The following is an 18,905-nucleotide window of genomic DNA, read 5'->3' as shown; positions in this document are numbered from 1 at the left end:
TTTTTTTCCTGAAGACTATAATCTGCCAAAATCTGCCTCTAATTTCGTAAGTCTGAGTAAAAGAAGATGAACTGGGATTCATGGACCTTTGTATTTTTCTTCATAAATTATGTTCCTCTCTTGAATTTGTGTGTATGTATCACTGGTTAAGTTAGTAACCCCAAAGAAAGTATATGTTTGCTCTCTTTACTACTTAATCTCTGCTGAATACTGTTTTTTACTCTTCTTCAAAGAAAATCAGGAAGACAAGGACAAGACTACAAAAGATCTTATTGCCAGTTGCCTAGCCACTACATGAGACAGTTTCCAGTGGGGCTTGGGGTACAGTTTCTTTAGAACAGCAAAAAGACATTTTAAATACAGAAAACTAACTAACCGAACAACTAGTATTGTGCTACCCCTTTGGAAAAACAAAACAAAACAAACAAACAAACAACAACAACAACAACAAAAAAAAAAAAACGGGAAAAAAAAGATAAAAAAGATTAGGCTAACAAGTTAAATGTAAATGACAAGAATTGCAGATGAAATGACAATTGAATGTGAGATAAAATCTAACAACATTGGGTAGGTAGGCTAGTTTTGTTGAAGTGCAGCTAAAGTCTATTTAATGTATAAAATGTTTTTATTTGAAGAAATTAATGTCGGGTAGAAGATTGCATGATGGCACTCACTATCATTCAGGTCAACTAACAATTGCCTTATGTATTAATTTTCTACTTCTATAGAAAATGATCAAATTAGTGAGTCCTGTTACTTGACACAAATACATATTTATGAAAAAACATTTGGCAATGTTGTCCCAATAAATGGAGTTTATTCACTGAATTGTCTGTCTCTAAATGCAGTCAAGGCCCTAATAGTTACTATACCTTTTGCAATTCCTAACTGAATGCAGATCTGTATAAGACTATTAGATTTATTTATTATTATTTTTTTTTTCTGTAGAAAAAACACTAAAACATTAAAATATAACCCTCCAAAGGAGATTAACCCTTAAAATGCTACTACCTGTAATCTGCCTGGAAAGCATTAATTAGGAAATAGGAATAAAAACAGCTTCATTTGTGAAGAATGTGCAAAATAAAAATTATCTTTCTTGAAAATACTCCTGTTAGGGATTTCCCTGGATTTTATTTATCTATTTATTTTATTTATTTATTATTTTTTTTAACTATAGCTTCCTTTCTTTTTGGTGTGGCCTGTTTAGAAATTAGAAATCAATACTGGAAAACATAACTATGCTGTGAATTATGTTTTATAACCTAAAAATGGAATTAATACATCTGGAAACTAATTTGGCCTTAAATCCACAAAAATTATGATAGTAGTACTATCAGGAATTCTAAATATACTAGATATTTTTTATTATAAATAGAACACAGAATAAAGAAACAATTTCATAGTATTTTTTGATTCTGTTCTCAGAAAGACTGAAAAGGCTACTACACAAAGCTGACTAGATAATTATGACAGTTCATTTTTATTTTAAAGTTATTGTAGATTCAAAAAGACCAATAAATTCTTTCAAAAAGTAGGCAGAAATGTTACCATTACTACTTATGTCAATAGAGCTTATTTCAGTACAGAACATGGGAATAATACTCAAATGTTGTTAAGCTTCTCAGAAGCTAGCCTTAACTATCTTTTACTTCATTAAAAAATAATAAATAATAATAATAATTGTCTTCTACCATGAAATAATCCATGGGTCAAGAGTTTGCTCCATTTCACATACTTACTACATATATATTTAATGAACATGCTACTTTGTACATTAAATGCACAAGTTCTTCTCATATTTCCATTTCTGCATGACATTGCTTCCATTTATTTCCTGGTAATACATCTCTTCTGTAGGGTCTCTATGCTTGTACCTTTTGTACACATCCGCATTTGACTCATCACTTCTTCTAGCTTTGTTGGTAAGGTAGCACTTAGTACCTCTGCAACTGTGAGCCTCCATTGCTCATACACATGCCCCTTCTTAGATTCACACACAGTAGTGCTGAAGACATCATAGAACAAGTCTCTTAAAAATGAAAGTAACAGTAATAAATATGAGCAAAGGCAGTTGATGATGAGTGAATTGGCAAATTGTGCTAAACCTTGTCAAGAGATGGAAGTTCTAATCTTGCCTTCCTGCCATACTGATGTAAGTGGTGCTAGTGAAATGACCTGGAATTGTCTAGATACACAGTGATTTAATGAATCTTGCCATTGTCCTCTTGGACTTTTGTTATATTTGTATCTAATTATCACTTCTTTTTTTCTTTTTCTTTTTTTTCTTAGGGTTGCTATGTAGGCATGGAAAATACATCTCTCAAGCTATGTGTTTTAAAATGCAATCTTTTTATAATCATGAAGATATTTGATCACAAAATAACCTATACAAATCTTATATCACCAGCCCTCTAGCTCCTAATTCACTGTCAGAATGGTTCTCTGTAAATTGAATTTTGTACCATGAAGTCATATGCCTCAGTTTAAGACTCAACTTTTCCTCAGTTAACCTCATGCCCTGAATGCTAGTTTTTCCTTAGGCTATCTTTTCAGTTAGCCTGTCAACCCAAATTTATTAGGACTTGGGAAATGGACATAATCTTTCTTCAGCAGTCTTCACTAGATAAATTGTAGTTCTTTACAGAAATATTCACACTCCTTGGTTCCTGAATTGGCAGTAGACATTATCCTTGGTATCACAACCAATATCAATGTGCTTTAATATTCTAAGTCTGTGGCTCTCCCACTGTGTTTTCCAAACAAACTCTTATTGCTGGACAGTACAAAGAAGCTGTGTTACAATGTCCTCCTCATTTGGTTTTATAATAAACAAATGCCATCGTGAAAAGTTCATACATCTAACATTCATTGCAACTGTTTATTTTTTAAAGTGTCATGCAAAGGCTCAAGCATTTCAGTTCCTTTGCTTTTGAAAATGCCACAATGCCAGAGAAGTTCAAGTTGAAAACAATAGGTCTACTACTCCTTCTCTCTGTCGTTCAAGGATTTTTCATTGCAGTATGTTGGTGGATAGATTACCCTCTCCTGGCAAACACCAATTGGTAAACTAACTGAAAGTAACTCAAAGTACCTAATGTATTTGTTAAGGTGAAAATAAACACTTCCCACAGAACATCTCTAAATTTACCTCTGAAGTAAAATGTTTTAGTTTCATTTGGAGGCCAAATAATTAATTTCTTTGTCATGGTTGGAGCATACCTTTATCCCTTCCTAATTCTTCCTCCTCACTGCTCTTAGTAAAGGAAAATAATAAAATTAATATAGGAACATAAGAAAGGATGAAGCACATCTGTGAAAAAATAAATTATGTTAGCTTTCACTACCTAATGTAATCACATTATCAAACAGAATCTTTATGGAAAACCATGTACTAAATATAACTGTAAGATATATATAATCCATCCAAACCAACTGACACACAGCTAACCCATATATAACTCATATCTGCTCTTATTTATTTTAAGAACTGCTCCTGGTAACTACAGCTCTATTAGTACAACTCAAATGTTTACAAAGTTTTATAAAATAATTTGAAAGATAATTGAATTGATCCTTGTGACAAAGAAAAGGGCCACATGCTAAAAGTCAATACGTATTTACTAGAATAAGCCTGTATCATATAACTTTTTGCTTTTGAAAGTATCATTTATTTTACAAGTAAAAATTAAACCATTACATGCTCAACACACCTGGAATACCAGAAAAATAACTGAATCTGTGACACCATTAATTTGTCAAATTAAGAGAGATGAGTAAATTGCCAGGTAGGAAAAAAGATCTCCTGTGGAGAAAAATGACCCTAAATTCTTTACATTTTAGCTACTTATTTAAAGTAGAGTGATAAATGAGAACATAAGGATATAGAAGAAGACACATTGGCCTTGACCAGTAAACTGGATATTGCCTATTTATTCCCCAAACTGCTCCGGAGTCTTTAAATTCAGTAATGATGTGCAACCACTGCTTGGACCCTCTTTTTTTGTTTTTCCCCATCCTTAACATTTTCTATTCAAATTTGTATCCTTGCTTACTAACAGAAGCCTCCAGGGACTCTGACTTTCTGAATAGACATATCTTGGATGTTGAAATAATTATTCTGTGGAAGAAAGGTAGAACAATCAGACAGTTATTTCTAACGCCCTAAGATTTTGCTTCATCTCCAGTAAAAAATTAAAAGTACTCTTGGTACGTTGTCAGCTGATTTGTTATTACTAACGATCCCTTCTTTTTTATCCCCCACCAAATGTTAACACTTGCAAGAGAGTTGCAAACACTGCTGCAAATTACCAGAGAAGTACAAAGAGCCAGTGTTTTTCCTATATGTCAGGATTTACCTGCTCCTCAGATTTAATAGGGTGGGGACTGTTAAATATTCCATTTTATTTTGAGCGGATGAAATACAGATTACAACAACACAAAGATGACCTACTTCTTCAAGTGATGACAATTCTGAAATGCATATGCCCTTATACTTCAAGATACATCCTAGCACCTTCAGGAAAAGCTCATTCTTTTTCTTTCTAGGAACTGCTCTGTTTGCAAATTTTAATTTTAGTAATCAAATTTGATAATGAGAATTTTTATGTGTATAATGCCTGTGTATCCTTTAATTTGCTTTTAGCTATTTTGCTGAAGGCCCTTCAAGGCTTAGTATTATGCAAGCAATGCACAAAAAGGTATCCCTATTGTATACATCATCATAGATGCAAAAGAAGCAAAGATGTTGAAAAAATAACTGCTCTTTTTGGTGGAGGGGGGACCATTACCATACTTGTTTTCACTCTGAATCTACCTGCATTTTCCTATGGTGTTTTTTATTTATTTATTTTTTCCCCATGCACTTTTATAACCAGATGACAACTTCTTTGACATTGACAAGATGACAATCCTTCTTTGTATTGGCAGGTTTGCTGTAGGGGTGATGTTGCCCAAATCAAAGGAATAAATGGCCTTCATCCTCAGTCTTATACAGAGAAATTTCTATCAAGCATTTTAATGCCTCTGGTGATCTCTTCTTTTGTTATCGTGGCAAACCCAACTCCAATGAAGGAAAAGAAAACAAAGCAAAACAACAAAGTGAATATGAGCTTCATTCAAAGGCCAAAGAAATCAATCGAAGAGTCTCAAGTAGTAGTTCAGTGGGGCTGGGATGATTAAGCTGTATGTATACTTTGAGAAATTCTGAATAATAATACAAGTCCAAAAAACATTATTTGAAATGCAATATAAACCTTCTTTACAACCATGCAAGGAAAATATGTTGCAATTGTAACGCCTTTAGATAATTACATATCATACTTGCAGTGTCTGTCATGATAATAATCAAAGATTATTATCCAGGTGCTACCACAACACAAATTCATTGCAGAGCTAACCTCTAATTCACATGAAATGATACCCTGTAAGTCTATGGGTTGAACGTTCAAATTACTGAATCTATAAAGTTCAGTTTAGGAAAGCCTATTAATAGTCAATGTTTTTTATCAAGGGAAGGTTAAAAAAGTCTTTTCTATAATAATGAGATCAATACATATCCTCTTGATTTTCTGTGTACATAAAAGATTAATGAAAACATGCATCCTATTGTTGATTTCTTTAGCTTGGATAATAAATGTTCAGAAACCAAGAAGCCAAACAACATGAACTTGATTTCTTTTTCATTTTCTTTTTGGCTTTTGAGCCTTATAGGTAATTTTGAAAACAACATTTTACAACAGAATATGCATTAATAGCAGATGTAGAGAGCCTCTTGTTTCACCACATTAATGGGAATACCACCTTTATATTAAGCAGTCTTCCAATCCACAAAATCCATCCCAGCATATGTTTTCAACATTACTTTGATATCTCATTTTCCACTCAAGAAAAACACTGGTGATTTAGTATTTACTACTAGGATAAGAAGGTAATAACATTTACATATATATTTCTGCACATATCTGATCACCAGTCAGTATGCAGTTGTTGCAGTGACATTCTTTTTCACAGTTACTTTTAAGGAGATTGCCAACTAACTGACTAAAATAATTTACATTTACTTGCACGCATGACAATGAACATGCTGCCGTGGATTAATTAAACAGCAGTATATACCCTGTTTATATTACTCTTAGCTTGCTTTAGTAGTATAATTGTAATTATTCCATTTAGATTATACAGACCAAAAATCTGAGGTTGTGTTAGTATCTGAAGTAATAATTTTAAAAGTGAGTTTTCAATATCTTATTGTTTCATTTAGAAACTATGTCACTTCAGAGCTTTACAGTTGTCAGGTTATCATTATCTTTTTCAGCTATATGTAGATGCTGAGTAGCCCTAATATGAATGCCTTTTGTACTCTTTATTATAACAGTCTCAAAGTATATATGTATTTTGTATACCTTCTAGAAACTGAATAACAATTCCTCTCACAATGGGTCAGCAAAGAGCGTGAGTATTCCCATTCCATTACTGTTGTTATTTGTCCTGAACTGACAAAATGTCTAGTGCTACAGATGGCACTAAAACAACAAACAATTCCATGCCCTGAAGAGACTGCAGTCTATTCTGTCCTATGGTCAATTTAGACCTTTTTGAAGGGTCTAGAGGAATATGGTTATTCATCTCAAACTGGGACTCAGATATCAAACGAGATGAGAGGAATTCTGTAGTAAAAAGGACTATTCTGATGTCTCAGAGTGCCTACTGCTCACTGTATCTTTAGCACATCTAGGAAGCTGTATTTGATGATAAGCTACAAATACAACCTTTTAATCTGAACCTTAATGGTTCATATTAACAAACACCTCAGCCATTCTTTGTAAAATCATTTTTATTTTGGTCATCCCCATAGACATACAGTGAAAAATGATATCATTATTCTGAAAAGTCACTGTTTTGCATTTTTTTTGCTCTTTCAAACCAGATAATCACAAAACTGGCGTGTAGTTCATTTCAGCAATACACTTTGCATAAACAATAATCACTGCTGAGACAGCTTGATAGATGTCTTCCTTTTTCTCATGATTACTGTATCATTGCATGAGCAGTCTTTTTTTAAAAAGACATTAAGTGTAAGTGGCAGATCAATGCTCCAAGTGAAATGCTATGGAGGAGGATGGAAATAAATTAAGGAATGGAAGTTTTTTTTAGATTCCTAGCTCCATCCAGACTAATCTCACCTAACTTTTAACACTTAACTAGGAACTGAAGTTTTGACCCGGGCTACCAAAATTCCCCCTCTAGTCTCTGAGACATTATCTGCAGATATGAACACCACTGGAGAGCTGACAGCTGTACCTATTCCCGAGCAGGGAAAGAGCCTGGAGCAAACTATGCTCTAAATAAACTTCACTTCAAGCATGATTTTGAGGTGTGCTGACGGCCTACACTAAAGTGCAAAGAATAACCGTTCTTACATTGATAGCCCTATGAAAGGTCCTTTAATCTGATACATAAGTGTTCTGTAATCTGATACCTAAATATATCGTCCAGTTTTCAAAAGCTCTAAATACCTGAGGATACTTTCACTGACTTCCATTTTTTAGTTCTCTAACCAGAACAACACCATGTGTGATATCTTTCATCACTTTTTTTTTTTTTTTTTTTTTTTTTTTTTTTTTTTTTTTAATGTTTCATCACTTATTGAGTTTACTATCATTTAGTGCTGATCTACATCTAGTATTTGTTCTTCTCATGTCACTGATACATGAATCCTTTAGGTGCCTGGAGGTTTTGAAAATGAAGGGGAAAGACAAAGAAACAAACAAATGAAAAGACTGGATAATAATTCGTGGTCAAGGAAACGTGCAATATTCTCAAGTAAGAGGAGCAAAAGTCCATCAGAAATGAAGGAAAATCATTTACCCGGCTTTGGAAAATTATATTAATCATTAACTACAAATACAGTAGGAAGTTGCATATAACCATTTGCTGGATATATTTACAGCTGTCATGACAATAAAAAGGTAATAAAGCAAGTAAAGAAAATTGATATTGTACTTTTACATCTCCACAGAATGGTCATAACTTTGTGATACACATACATTTTCCAGTGACTTCTTGAGCTCTTCCCAATGGACTTCCCTCCTAAACACCCAAACTGAGGAAGTGAAAACTGACCTCCCCACTTTAAGACATGAAAAGTGCTATGTGAAGAGACAGCAGAGCACAGAAATGGAATTACAGCTGCCATTTGTTTTCTCTGCTTGTAACTAGCCCTGCAACAGCACTGCCTGGCTTTTCAACATGTGGGTCAGAATAACAATTAGGGTGTTGCCACTTTCACCGATAAGAGGCAAATTCTCAAACTGTGAGGCAACAAAGTCTAAAGTCTAGGGAAAGGCAAAGGAAAAGGTGAGGTACAGGGGGAAAAGGGGAAAAACAACTTTTTAAATATCTTGGCTTTTCTGCTTCTTTGGAGATTTATGCTGATTATATCTCAAGACTGTGGTAGACATTTTAATAATAATAATTGTTCTTGATTATTGATTTTACTTTGCACTCGACTGCCTAAAATTTTGCCCTTGTATAGCCACACAATGGAAAATGTTAAAAGATTGTCTTAAAAGGGAATATGTCACTTAGTCAGCAAGATAATTCTGTCAAGCATTGTAACTAACTCAGAAAAGAAGAGCATGCTGTGCATTTATATAATTTGGCAACTACCAAGTATGTACGTGAAGAATTAAAATAAAACATTTTTTCTCGGAAAACTTCAGACCAATATCCATTGAAATTACTTCTCAATATTTTTTACAGAAATGTGCTTGCAATCTGCTCAAAAGCTTAACATACTGTAATGCTACAATATGGATGAAATGAGATGTTTTAAATGTGCAAATAAATATTATGCACTTCAACAATCACACATAATAAGCTTGAGTTTACTTTCAAGAGATAGCATGAATACAATTATAATCCATACTATATAGTCCAAATAATCTAAACCAATGTAAAGTCTTCTCAAAATTTATGTACCAACTCTCAACATAAGTATCAAATGTAAGAGGAAAAGACAGGCTTTAACTGCTAAACTGTAATCATAGAATCAGAATGTCTGTGGAAGGGACTTTAAAGATCACCCAGTTCCAACCCCCTGCCACGGGCAGGGACACCTCTTACTAGACCAGGTTGCTCCAAGTCCCCTCTAACCTGGCCTTGAACACTTCCAGGGATGGGGCATCCACAGCTTCTCTGGGCAACCTGTTCCAGTGCCTCAGCACCCTCAGAGTAAAGAACTTCTTCCTTATATCTAATCTAAATCTACCCTCTTTCAGTGTAAAGCCATTCTGCCTTGTCCTACCACTACATTTCCTGACAAAGAGTCCCTCCCCAGCTTTTCTGTAGGTCCTCTTTAGGTATGGGAAGGTCGCTAGAAGATCTCCCCAGAGCCTTCTCTTCTCCAGGTTGAACAACCCCAACTCCCCAGCCTGTCTTCATAAGAGGTGCACCAGCTCCTTGATCATATTCATTCATATTCCTGTGGACTTGTTCTAATATCACAGAATCACAGAATTGTCTAGGTTGGAAGAGACCTCAAGATCATCGAGTCCAACCTCTGACCTAACACTAACCAGTCCTCCACTAAACCATATCCCTAAGCTCTACATCTAAACGTCTTTTAAAGACTTCCAGGGATGGTGACTCCACCACTTCCCTGGGCAGCCCATTTCAATGCCTCAAAACCTTCTCAGTAAAGAAGTTCTTCCTAATATCCAAACTAAAACATCCCTGGCGCAACTTAGCCCGTTCCCCCTCGTCCTGTCACCAGGCACGTGGGAGAATAGACCAACCCCCTCGCTACAGCCTCCGTTAATATACTTATAAAGAGTGATAAGGTCGCCCCTGAGCCTCCTTTTCTCCAGGCTGAACAAACCCAGCTCCCTCAGCCGCTCCTTGTAGGACTTGTCCATGTCCTTCTTGTGCTGGGGCCTCTGGGCTAATCGCAGGGCTCCAGGTGGGGTCATTCATAAAACAGAGCATTTTAAAGTAATGATTTATTTATTTATTTATTTATTTATACAGAAATATCGATTTCTTTAAGATTTAATATATTTCAATAAAGAACCCTCAACTATATCTGAACAAAAATGCCAAATGCTTCCAACTCTTGGAATGCTACTTTAATTATTATTTATTTTAATCTTCTGAAGTACATCTTTGTACATTTTTCAACACACACACAGTGTTACTTTAGTGGTTATAAAGTGACAAAAGTATCTGAACAGTTAACAAAAATTAAAGTGTCGTCCCCCCCCCGCCAAAATGATCCCTCTTGCAGTCCTAGGTTGGTCTTTCAGTTCTCATCACAGTCTCCAAAAGAATAAAGAATCCTTTTGGAAGACCTATGTTACCTCTGCATTAATAATAATTTCACAATTACTTAGCAAGTTAAGATGATTTCTCCTTGATGAGAAGACAGACAATCCCTCCACACCTATACAGAAATTGCACTAAGATGCATTTGTCACAACAAGGGTAAATAAAAAATCTTACACTCAAATGAATCAAAAATTTTACATGCTGATCAATATTGTATTATTCACATAGTGTCAGAAGAAACCAAATGGAAGCTTAACTTTTCCCTCAAAAGCATAATCTCCCTTCTACCACGTTTTAAAAGGGTATTTGATGCTATAATGTCTGTATTACAATTTTTAGTTATAAAATGGTACTGTGTTGGAAGGTTAATTACTCTTTTCATTCTATGAACAATAATACATCTGTACTTTTAAAAATAAACCATTATCTTTATACCTAAATCCAAAATATGTTAAAAAAGCAAACAAACCCTTTAACTCTCCAAACCTTGGATAGAATCTGATCTTTGTGTTTCTTACTAGAAAAATAATTTTAAAAATAAATAAATAATATTAATAACAATTAAGAGAAAATGGAAATGTTCATTTGAATTTTTATATGTTGTCAGCTTCTGTTTCTTTATTTTCTATGTAGACTACAATTAGCTATCTACTAAAAGTAGTGCTGCTATTTTGAATAGACTGATCTTATTTTCTCATTGAAAATCAAATTTTAAATTTTAATTAATCTTGAAGCATTTGTTCAACCCTTGAAACACTCTACTAAAGACCCTGTTTACATCATAGATAGTATAACATGATGCAGTCTTCCAGGATGAGTGATACTATTGTCAGTTTCTGATTAATTTAATTGTAGGTACTGTATTAACTCAAGAACAAACATCTGGGGATAAAAATGACATAAAGTCAATAGCTCTCATTTGTTCAAAGAGAAGAGCAGAAGAGCCATTTAGGTGACAAGTCAACAACAAATGCTTTTTTTTTTTTTTTTTAACAGATCTTTAATTAAAAAAAAAAAAAAAGCGACAAACTGTGTTCTTAGTCTTTGCCGGTTCAAATTCAGACCAAAAAAATCAGGTGATTAAATTAAAGTGAGGATTTTACCTGGGTACCACCTCCACATTTCCACGTAAAAATCTTAATCAAAATGATTTTTTATAGCATTTTTATTCCTCTTCAGAGCATATCCATGTTTTTCTCTGTTATTTATAACCTTTCCCCCCTCCTCAGGAATTGTAGATATACATGCATGAAAAGTATATTACAGAGATCATAACTCCAAAGGTAAGGAACAGGGAATTCAAATTTAATTCTAAAACATAACAAAAGTAATCATATCCATATTATATTCTCTATAATCAGTTCCCAAGATTTTGACACTAGAATAATATACAGTGCATGTGCAAAACGAACCATTTATGGGGCTCTTTTCAAAACAACATCTCAAGGCAATGAAGTGGAAAGTTAACATCTGTCTTCAAAGGCAGAATTGAAAGCATTTTCTAGAATGCACGAGTGAATTTTTATACATCAGAGCAGTTACAATAATGTCCTCCAATAATTTGCATTTAATATATATTAAATATTTCAGAAATATTCCTTTTCATTTAAAGATGACTTTGATACAATCATTCTAATTATTCTGCAAAGAAATCTAAGCAGATTCTTTTTTTTTTTTTTTTTAAAAAAAGCTTTACTTTTAACTGCTGTATTTTTATATTTATATTTAATTTATATTTTTATATATATATATATTGAGAATTTTATATTTTCTGTTTTGAATACAATTAAAATACAGTTAGAGTAGTAACTCCAACACAAAAGCTTTTAACTAAAAGTGTAAGAAAAAAACAGGGCAAAAACTTCAACTGACTTTTCATTCCATAGCTGCCTGTGAGGGGTTAACCCAAAATGCCTGGATAGATTCTCAAAATTACCAATTCACAATTCACAACCAGGAGCTGGTTTAGGAGATTTTACTGTTGGTTGATTGAGAAGTTACTAAAATGTGAAGAGTAAATGTGAAGATTTTGCTACTTCCCTCATTTCTCATCTTGTCAAGCTTCAGTGACCAGAGCAGACTGCTACAGCTTTAAAAGTGAAAATATTAAGACTAGGAAAAATTTTTGAAAAGTATTGAAAAAATTAAGAAAAAATATAAAGTATCTATTGAGTATCGTCATGTAATCTTATTCTTGTGGCGTTTGTTGCAAAATAATAATTCAAATAGAGAAAAAAAAAATAATTCATAACCCAGACATTCAAGCAACCAGAATATAGCAAAGAAAAAAAAAATGTGGAAACAATTATCTGCTTTTCTCTTGAGTCTTGCTGGGCAAGATGTTAAATAAATATTAGATTTTAGAAAAACAGCAGGATACAAAATATCAGTTGACTGAATGAAGAGTTCGCATGGAATGCAAGAAGTGTTTCAATCTCATGATTTTCTACTTTAAGCTACATTTTACTTCATCTACCTGTGGAAGCGACTGACTTTATCACTGCATTTGTCATTGACTGCAGGGCATTGTCAACATGGGTTCCTGAAGGGTAAATCCTACCTTAGTAATTTGATCTTTTTCTATGATAAGCTTACCTGCTTGTTGGATTAAGGGAAGGCAATGGATGTAATCTTTCTGGATTTTATCAAGGCCTTTGATACTGTCCCTCAAGCTAACATTCAGGACAAACTGTCCAACTGTTAAGTGGCCAGATTTACGCCATGCTGGTGAACTGTTTGAACAGCAAAGCTCAAAGTGTTGTACTGAATGGGACTACGTCTGGCTGACAGATGGTCACTGGTGACATTCCACAACCTCAGTTCTGGGGACAGGTCTGCTCAATATTTTTATCAATGATCTGGATGCAGGAGTGGAAAGCATCCTTTGCAAGTTCACTGATAATACCAAACTGGGAGGTGCTGTTGACTTCCCTGGAGGGACAAGAGGCCTTGGAGAGGGGTCTAGGGTAGACTGCAGTACTGGGTAATCATCAACAGTATCAAAAGTTCATCAAAAGTTCAACAAATGTATATGCCGGGTGCTCCAACTGGGATGGAATAATGTTGGACAAAGGCATAGACGAGTGGCTGGAGAGCAGCTCAGCAGAAAGAGACATGGGGGTGCTGGCACAGCAGGCTCCACAAGAGCCAGCAGCATGCCCTGGCAGCCAATAGGACAAATGTCATTTTGGGGTGCAATAAACACATCATAGGCAGCCAGGCAAAAGAGGAGATTCTCCTACTATATTTAATGTTGGTGCAGCCTCACCTTGAATACAGTGGGCAGTTCAGGACTCCACAATATGAAAAGGATGTTAAGGTACCTTAAAGCATCCAGAGGAGGGCAACAAAAGTACGTTCTATGAGGAGAGGCTGAAGGTCTAGTCTAGTTTGGAGAAAAGGAAGCTGAGAGGCAACCTCATTGCCCTCCACAGTATCCTGAGGAGGGCAAATGGAGAGAGAGGTGCCAGTCTCTGCTCCCTGGGAACCAATGATACATGGCAACAGCACAAACTTGTTCCAAGGGAGGTTCAGACTGGACATTAGGAAAAATTATATTAATGTGAGGGTGGTCACAAACTGGAACAGGCTTCCTAGTGAGGTGGTTGATGCCCCTTGCCTGTCAGTGTTCCAAGGGCATTTGGGTAATGACCTCGATAATATGCTTGAACTTTTGGTTAGTACCAAAGAGGTCAGGCAGTTGGACTAGATGATCTCTGTAGGTCTCTTCCAAATGACCTATTCTATACTACCTCCCTCAGAGCGTTACACAGGCACTAAAACAAAACAAAACAAAACAAAACAAAACAAAAAAAGCTAATGCTTCATTAACTACTTTTCCATCACAGTTTAAAATGTACATAACAACTAAAATGTGTTATAGTTAACTGTAAATACTTAAATTGTAGATACCTCAGAAGCTACAGACTCTTTGGCTCTTTTCAGCTTTCTCTTTCTAATGGAGCGTTTGTTCAGCAAATCGTTGTGCATTGCATCTTACAAAACTAATTAGCTGAGATTTTTCAATAAATATGCTATATAACGTTTCCAAAACATTCGTTAAAAACGACTTTACAAGAAAAGTATTGCTATCAATAACTTAATGAATTGCAACATGGATGTTGATCATGTCAGTAGGAAAACAAAGTCATATCTGCAACAGCATTTATTATTATAAATAATAAATAATATTTTTTTATTATTATTATTATTATATGTCATATTTTATGACATATACTATGTAGGTAAAGACAGGATAGATTGCTCCAAAAACAATCAGGGAGAGAAGAACTGTGTTGGTTTTTTTCCTGGTTTTATGTAAAAGGATTCACCCACTCAACACAACAAACCCAGTGAACTGATCTAACAAGTCCAAGCAAAAACACAAGTAGGGAATAGTCTAAGAGTTTAACAAAAATTTTAATAAAATGATAAAGGTCACTAATGGCAAAACTCAGGGAAAACTGACTGTACCACAGCATACTTGACAATAAGAATGCTCACAAACAATCATCACTGAGAAGAAATGGAAACCCAGCTGGTGGGCAAAAAAGCAAAACAAAACCCAGAAGACCTTGGGCAGCTCCAAGATAACAATTGGCACTTTTTACTTCCATTCCATCAATAAAGATCCTAGTCAGAAAAACGTTGATTTAAAGGGGGAAGAGAGTGCTCGTCTGTCTGCAAAGCCTTCATGCTTTGGTAAGTAAATTGTGTTATATAATAGCAGTCGCTATGGTAACAACACACTTAAAGAAAAATACACATCTGTAGGACTGGCTAATCTGTTTTTAGAGCTTCCTCTCTAAAACCTGATGAACCCTCTAGGAAGTTGTACATTTGCTAGTCTGATTTTAAAAGAACATGTCATTGTGAATCTGTTGTAAAAGCTTACTGCCTGCCAAAGCATGGAGTTTTTGGTTGATGTCTGAAAAAATAATTTTTTAAGAGATTCATCTTAATGCATATCAGTATTAATCAGTATTTCGGAAGATGAATCAGTTCTGTCAAAAGGACTATCCAAAGTGCCCACAAACAACAGTGCTTTTTGTACAAACATTCAGGACATAAACTCACTAAGTTTTCAGAAATCTTAAAGACAAAAAAAAAAAAAGTCCTACTTGGCTAAATAAAAAGACTATAAGTAAATAAAGACTTAATGGAAGGTTTAAAAATTATTAAAAGTCATATTGAATATAATGCAGTGCTTCAAACTCAGGAAACTTATCTTAAACTTATCTTAACTTATAAGATATCTTATCTTAACTTATAAGTTTCTTATAAGATAAGAAACTTATCTTATCACTCAGCAATGTGAAGGATGTTTATATTTGCTGTCTATACCACCCACTGCCCTTCTTAAACTGACACAAATTGGTTCTATTTGGCTTAAATTCTCTGTGATTAGCTGGAGAGTGGCATCATCCTCCATTATCTTTACGATGATAAAAGGCATGAAATGTTCATAAAATGTCTTCCTGTGAAAAAGTACATGATCACTTTAGATTTTTATGAAGTGTGCAAGTTTCTAATGAGACACTAAGAGATGGCTAAGTAAACATGTAAAAAAAAAAAAAAACAAAACTAAACTAAACAAATCTAAACAAAACATTGTAAAATGGAGCAGACCAAGGGAACCTGGAAAATGGCTTTTGAGGACAACAGTGAGACTGCATTTTAGGAAGCTTGGAGAATTGATACATTTTTTATGCTATCTTCTGTTCTCATTACAGTCTGACAATTTTCACCAGAACAAATTAAGTTTGTGATATTTTCCCTTCTCATTACAATCTATGCGACAAGAATGCATTATAAATTTGCCATTTCCCATCCCTTTTACAGTCATCATTACAAGAATAAATTATATGAACATTCATGGCTGACAGTTTATCACTCTGTGCACATCTATCTAGATAGATAGGTAGATAACCAGTATTTGACTTTAATTTCACATTTACCTTGTGGGATTTACAAATGTCATCAGAAAAAAATGAAGAGCCCTTTGTGAATTTATGCAAATATCATGTTAGATGTAAGCAAACATGAGGTTAATCTACAGAGTTCAGATGCAAAACAAAACAGAGAATCTGGTACAGCAACAGATGAGGTGAGAATAAATACTATCTATCTCTCTCCTATTTAGTCTTTCCTTATGATATAGGCTATTTATTATGAATTCCACTCAGTTTCTCTAGCCCTAATTTGTCTTTTCTAGTAGATCCCTCTTTTCTCTGCACTCCACATTTTGTCCTACATGGATGATGACCTGTTGCATTATGACAGCCTGCTCATCTAAGGATGTCAAAGTCCTGCCTAGACTTTAACTCACATTTCTCAAAAGAAAAAGCTATGGACCATTACATCATTCTGAGAAATAATCAAAATGCAATTGGAGAACTTATGATTTATCATAGAATCATAGAATATCCTGAGTTGGAAGGGACCCTTAAGGATCATCAAGTCCAACTCTTGACACCGCACAGGTCTACCCAAAAGTTCAGACCATGTGCCTAAGTTCACAGTCCAATCTCTTCTTAAATTCAGACAGGCTCGGTGCAGTGACCACTTCCCTGGGGAGCCTGTTCCAGTGTGCAACCACCCTCTCTGTGAAGAACCCCCTCCTGATGTCAAGCCTAAATTTCCCCTGCCTCAGCTTAACCCCATTCCCGCGGGTCCTGTCACTGGTGTTAATGGAGAAAAGGTCTCCTGCCTCTTGACAACCCCTTACGAGGAAGTTGTAGACTGTGATGAGGTCTCCCCTCAGCCTCCTCTTCTCCAGGCTGAACAGGCCCAGTGACCTCAGCCGTTCCTCGTACGTCTTCCCCTCAAGGCCTTTCACCATCTTCATAGCCCTCCTCTGGACACTGTCCAACAGTTTCATGTCCTTTTTATACTGTGGTGCCCAGAACTGCACACAGTACTCGAGGTGAGGCTGCACCAGCGCAGAGTAGAGCGGGACAATCACCTCCCTTGACCTACTAGCGATGCCGTGCTTGATGCACCCCAGGACACGATTGGCCCTCCTGGCTGCCAGGGCACATTGCTGGCTCATATTCAACTTGCTGTCTACCACGACCCCCACATCCCTCTCTTCTAGGCTGCTCTCCAGCGTCTCATCGCCCAGTCTGTACATGCAGCCAGGGTTTCCCCATCCCAGGTGCAGGACCCAGCACTTGCTCTTATTGAACTTCATGCGGTTGGTGATTGCCCAGCTCTCCAACCTGTCCAGATCCCTCTGTAAGGCCTTTACACCCTCATTTGAGTCCACAACTCCTCCAAGTTTGGTGTCATCAGCAAACTTGCTCAAAATACCCTCTATTCCTACATCCAGATCGTTTATAAAAATATTGAAAAGTACCGGCCCTAAAATGGAGCCTTGAGGGACCCCACTGGTGACCGCCCGCCAGCCTGACACAGCCCCATTTACCATAACCCTTTGGGCCCTGCCCGTTAGCCAATTGCTCACCCATCGTATGATGTTTTTATTTAGCTGTATGGTGGACATTTTGTCCAGTAGGATCCTATGGGAAACCGTGTCAAAAGCCTTGCTGAAGTCCAAAAAAATCACATCAGCTGGTTTCCCTTGGTCCACCATACGGGTGATCTTATCATAAAAGGAAATCCGGTTAGTTAGGCAGGACCTACCCTTCACAAACCCATGCTGGCTGGGACCAATGACTGCTTTGTCCCCCAGGTGCGCCTCAATAAGTCCGAGAACCAACTTCTCCATGATTTTACCAGGCACTGACGTGAGACTGACAGGCCTGTAATTGCTAGGGTCTTCTTTCTGACCCTTCTTGAAAATCGGCACAACATTTGCCAGCTTCCAGTCTACCGGGACCTCTCCAAATTCCCAGGATCGTTGAAAAATAATTGAAAGAGGTTCCGCGATGACATCCGCCAGCTCTTTCAGCACCCGGGGATGAATCCCATCCGGACCCATGGACTTGTAGGGATCCAGGTGGAGTAGCAAATCCCGCACACATTCAGGGTCAGTTGGGAGTTTGTCATCCCCACCGTCCCGGCCCTCCAGCTCAGGGCACCCTGGGTCCCGAAGCCCATCATCGGCATTGAAGACAGAGGCAAAGAAGGCGTTAAGCGTCTCTGCTTTGCCTATGTCATCGTCTGTGAGGAGACCTTCCCTATCAAGGAGCGGCCCTATGTATTCTTTAGTTCTCCTTTTTCCATTTACATATCTAAAAAAACCCTTTTTATTTTCTCTCACAGACACAGCCAGCTTCAACTCTAGCTGTGCTTTGGCCACTCGAACTTTCTCCCTACAAACACGAACAGCATCCCTGTATTCTTTCCATGACGCCTGGCCCTCCTTCCAGTAGCGAAACACTCTCTGTTTCCGCCTAATCTCCATTAGAACGTTCCTGGTCAGCCACGCCGGCCTCCTGCCCCGCCTGCCTGACTTGCGATATTTTGGAATTGCCTGATCTTGTGCTTCTAGGAGGCATCGCTTAAAGAGTGACCAGCACTGGTGGACATCGAGGCCTTCAAGAGCAGTTTCCCAGGGGACCTTGCTGACTAGTTCCCTGAGCAGCCTGAAGTCCGCTTTCCCCATATCTAGGGAT

The 18,905-nt window shown here is 36.4% G+C and overlaps 1 protein-coding gene across 5 annotated transcripts in view; it reads right to left on the bottom strand.

Moving 5' to 3' along the window:
- PCLO (piccolo presynaptic cytomatrix protein) overlaps nt 1-18,905 on the bottom strand; it is a 365,900-nt gene that overhangs the window by 197,432 nt on the left and 149,563 nt on the right. The gene's annotated exons all lie outside the window — the stretch shown is intronic.

This window comes from Aythya fuligula, chromosome 1 (genome assembly GCF_009819795.1).
Source record: "Aythya fuligula isolate bAytFul2 chromosome 1, bAytFul2.pri, whole genome shotgun sequence".
In the NCBI taxonomy this organism is placed as follows: Eukaryota; Metazoa; Chordata; class Aves; order Anseriformes; family Anatidae; genus Aythya; species Aythya fuligula.
This window is presented reverse-complemented; position numbering and strand designations above follow the sequence as displayed.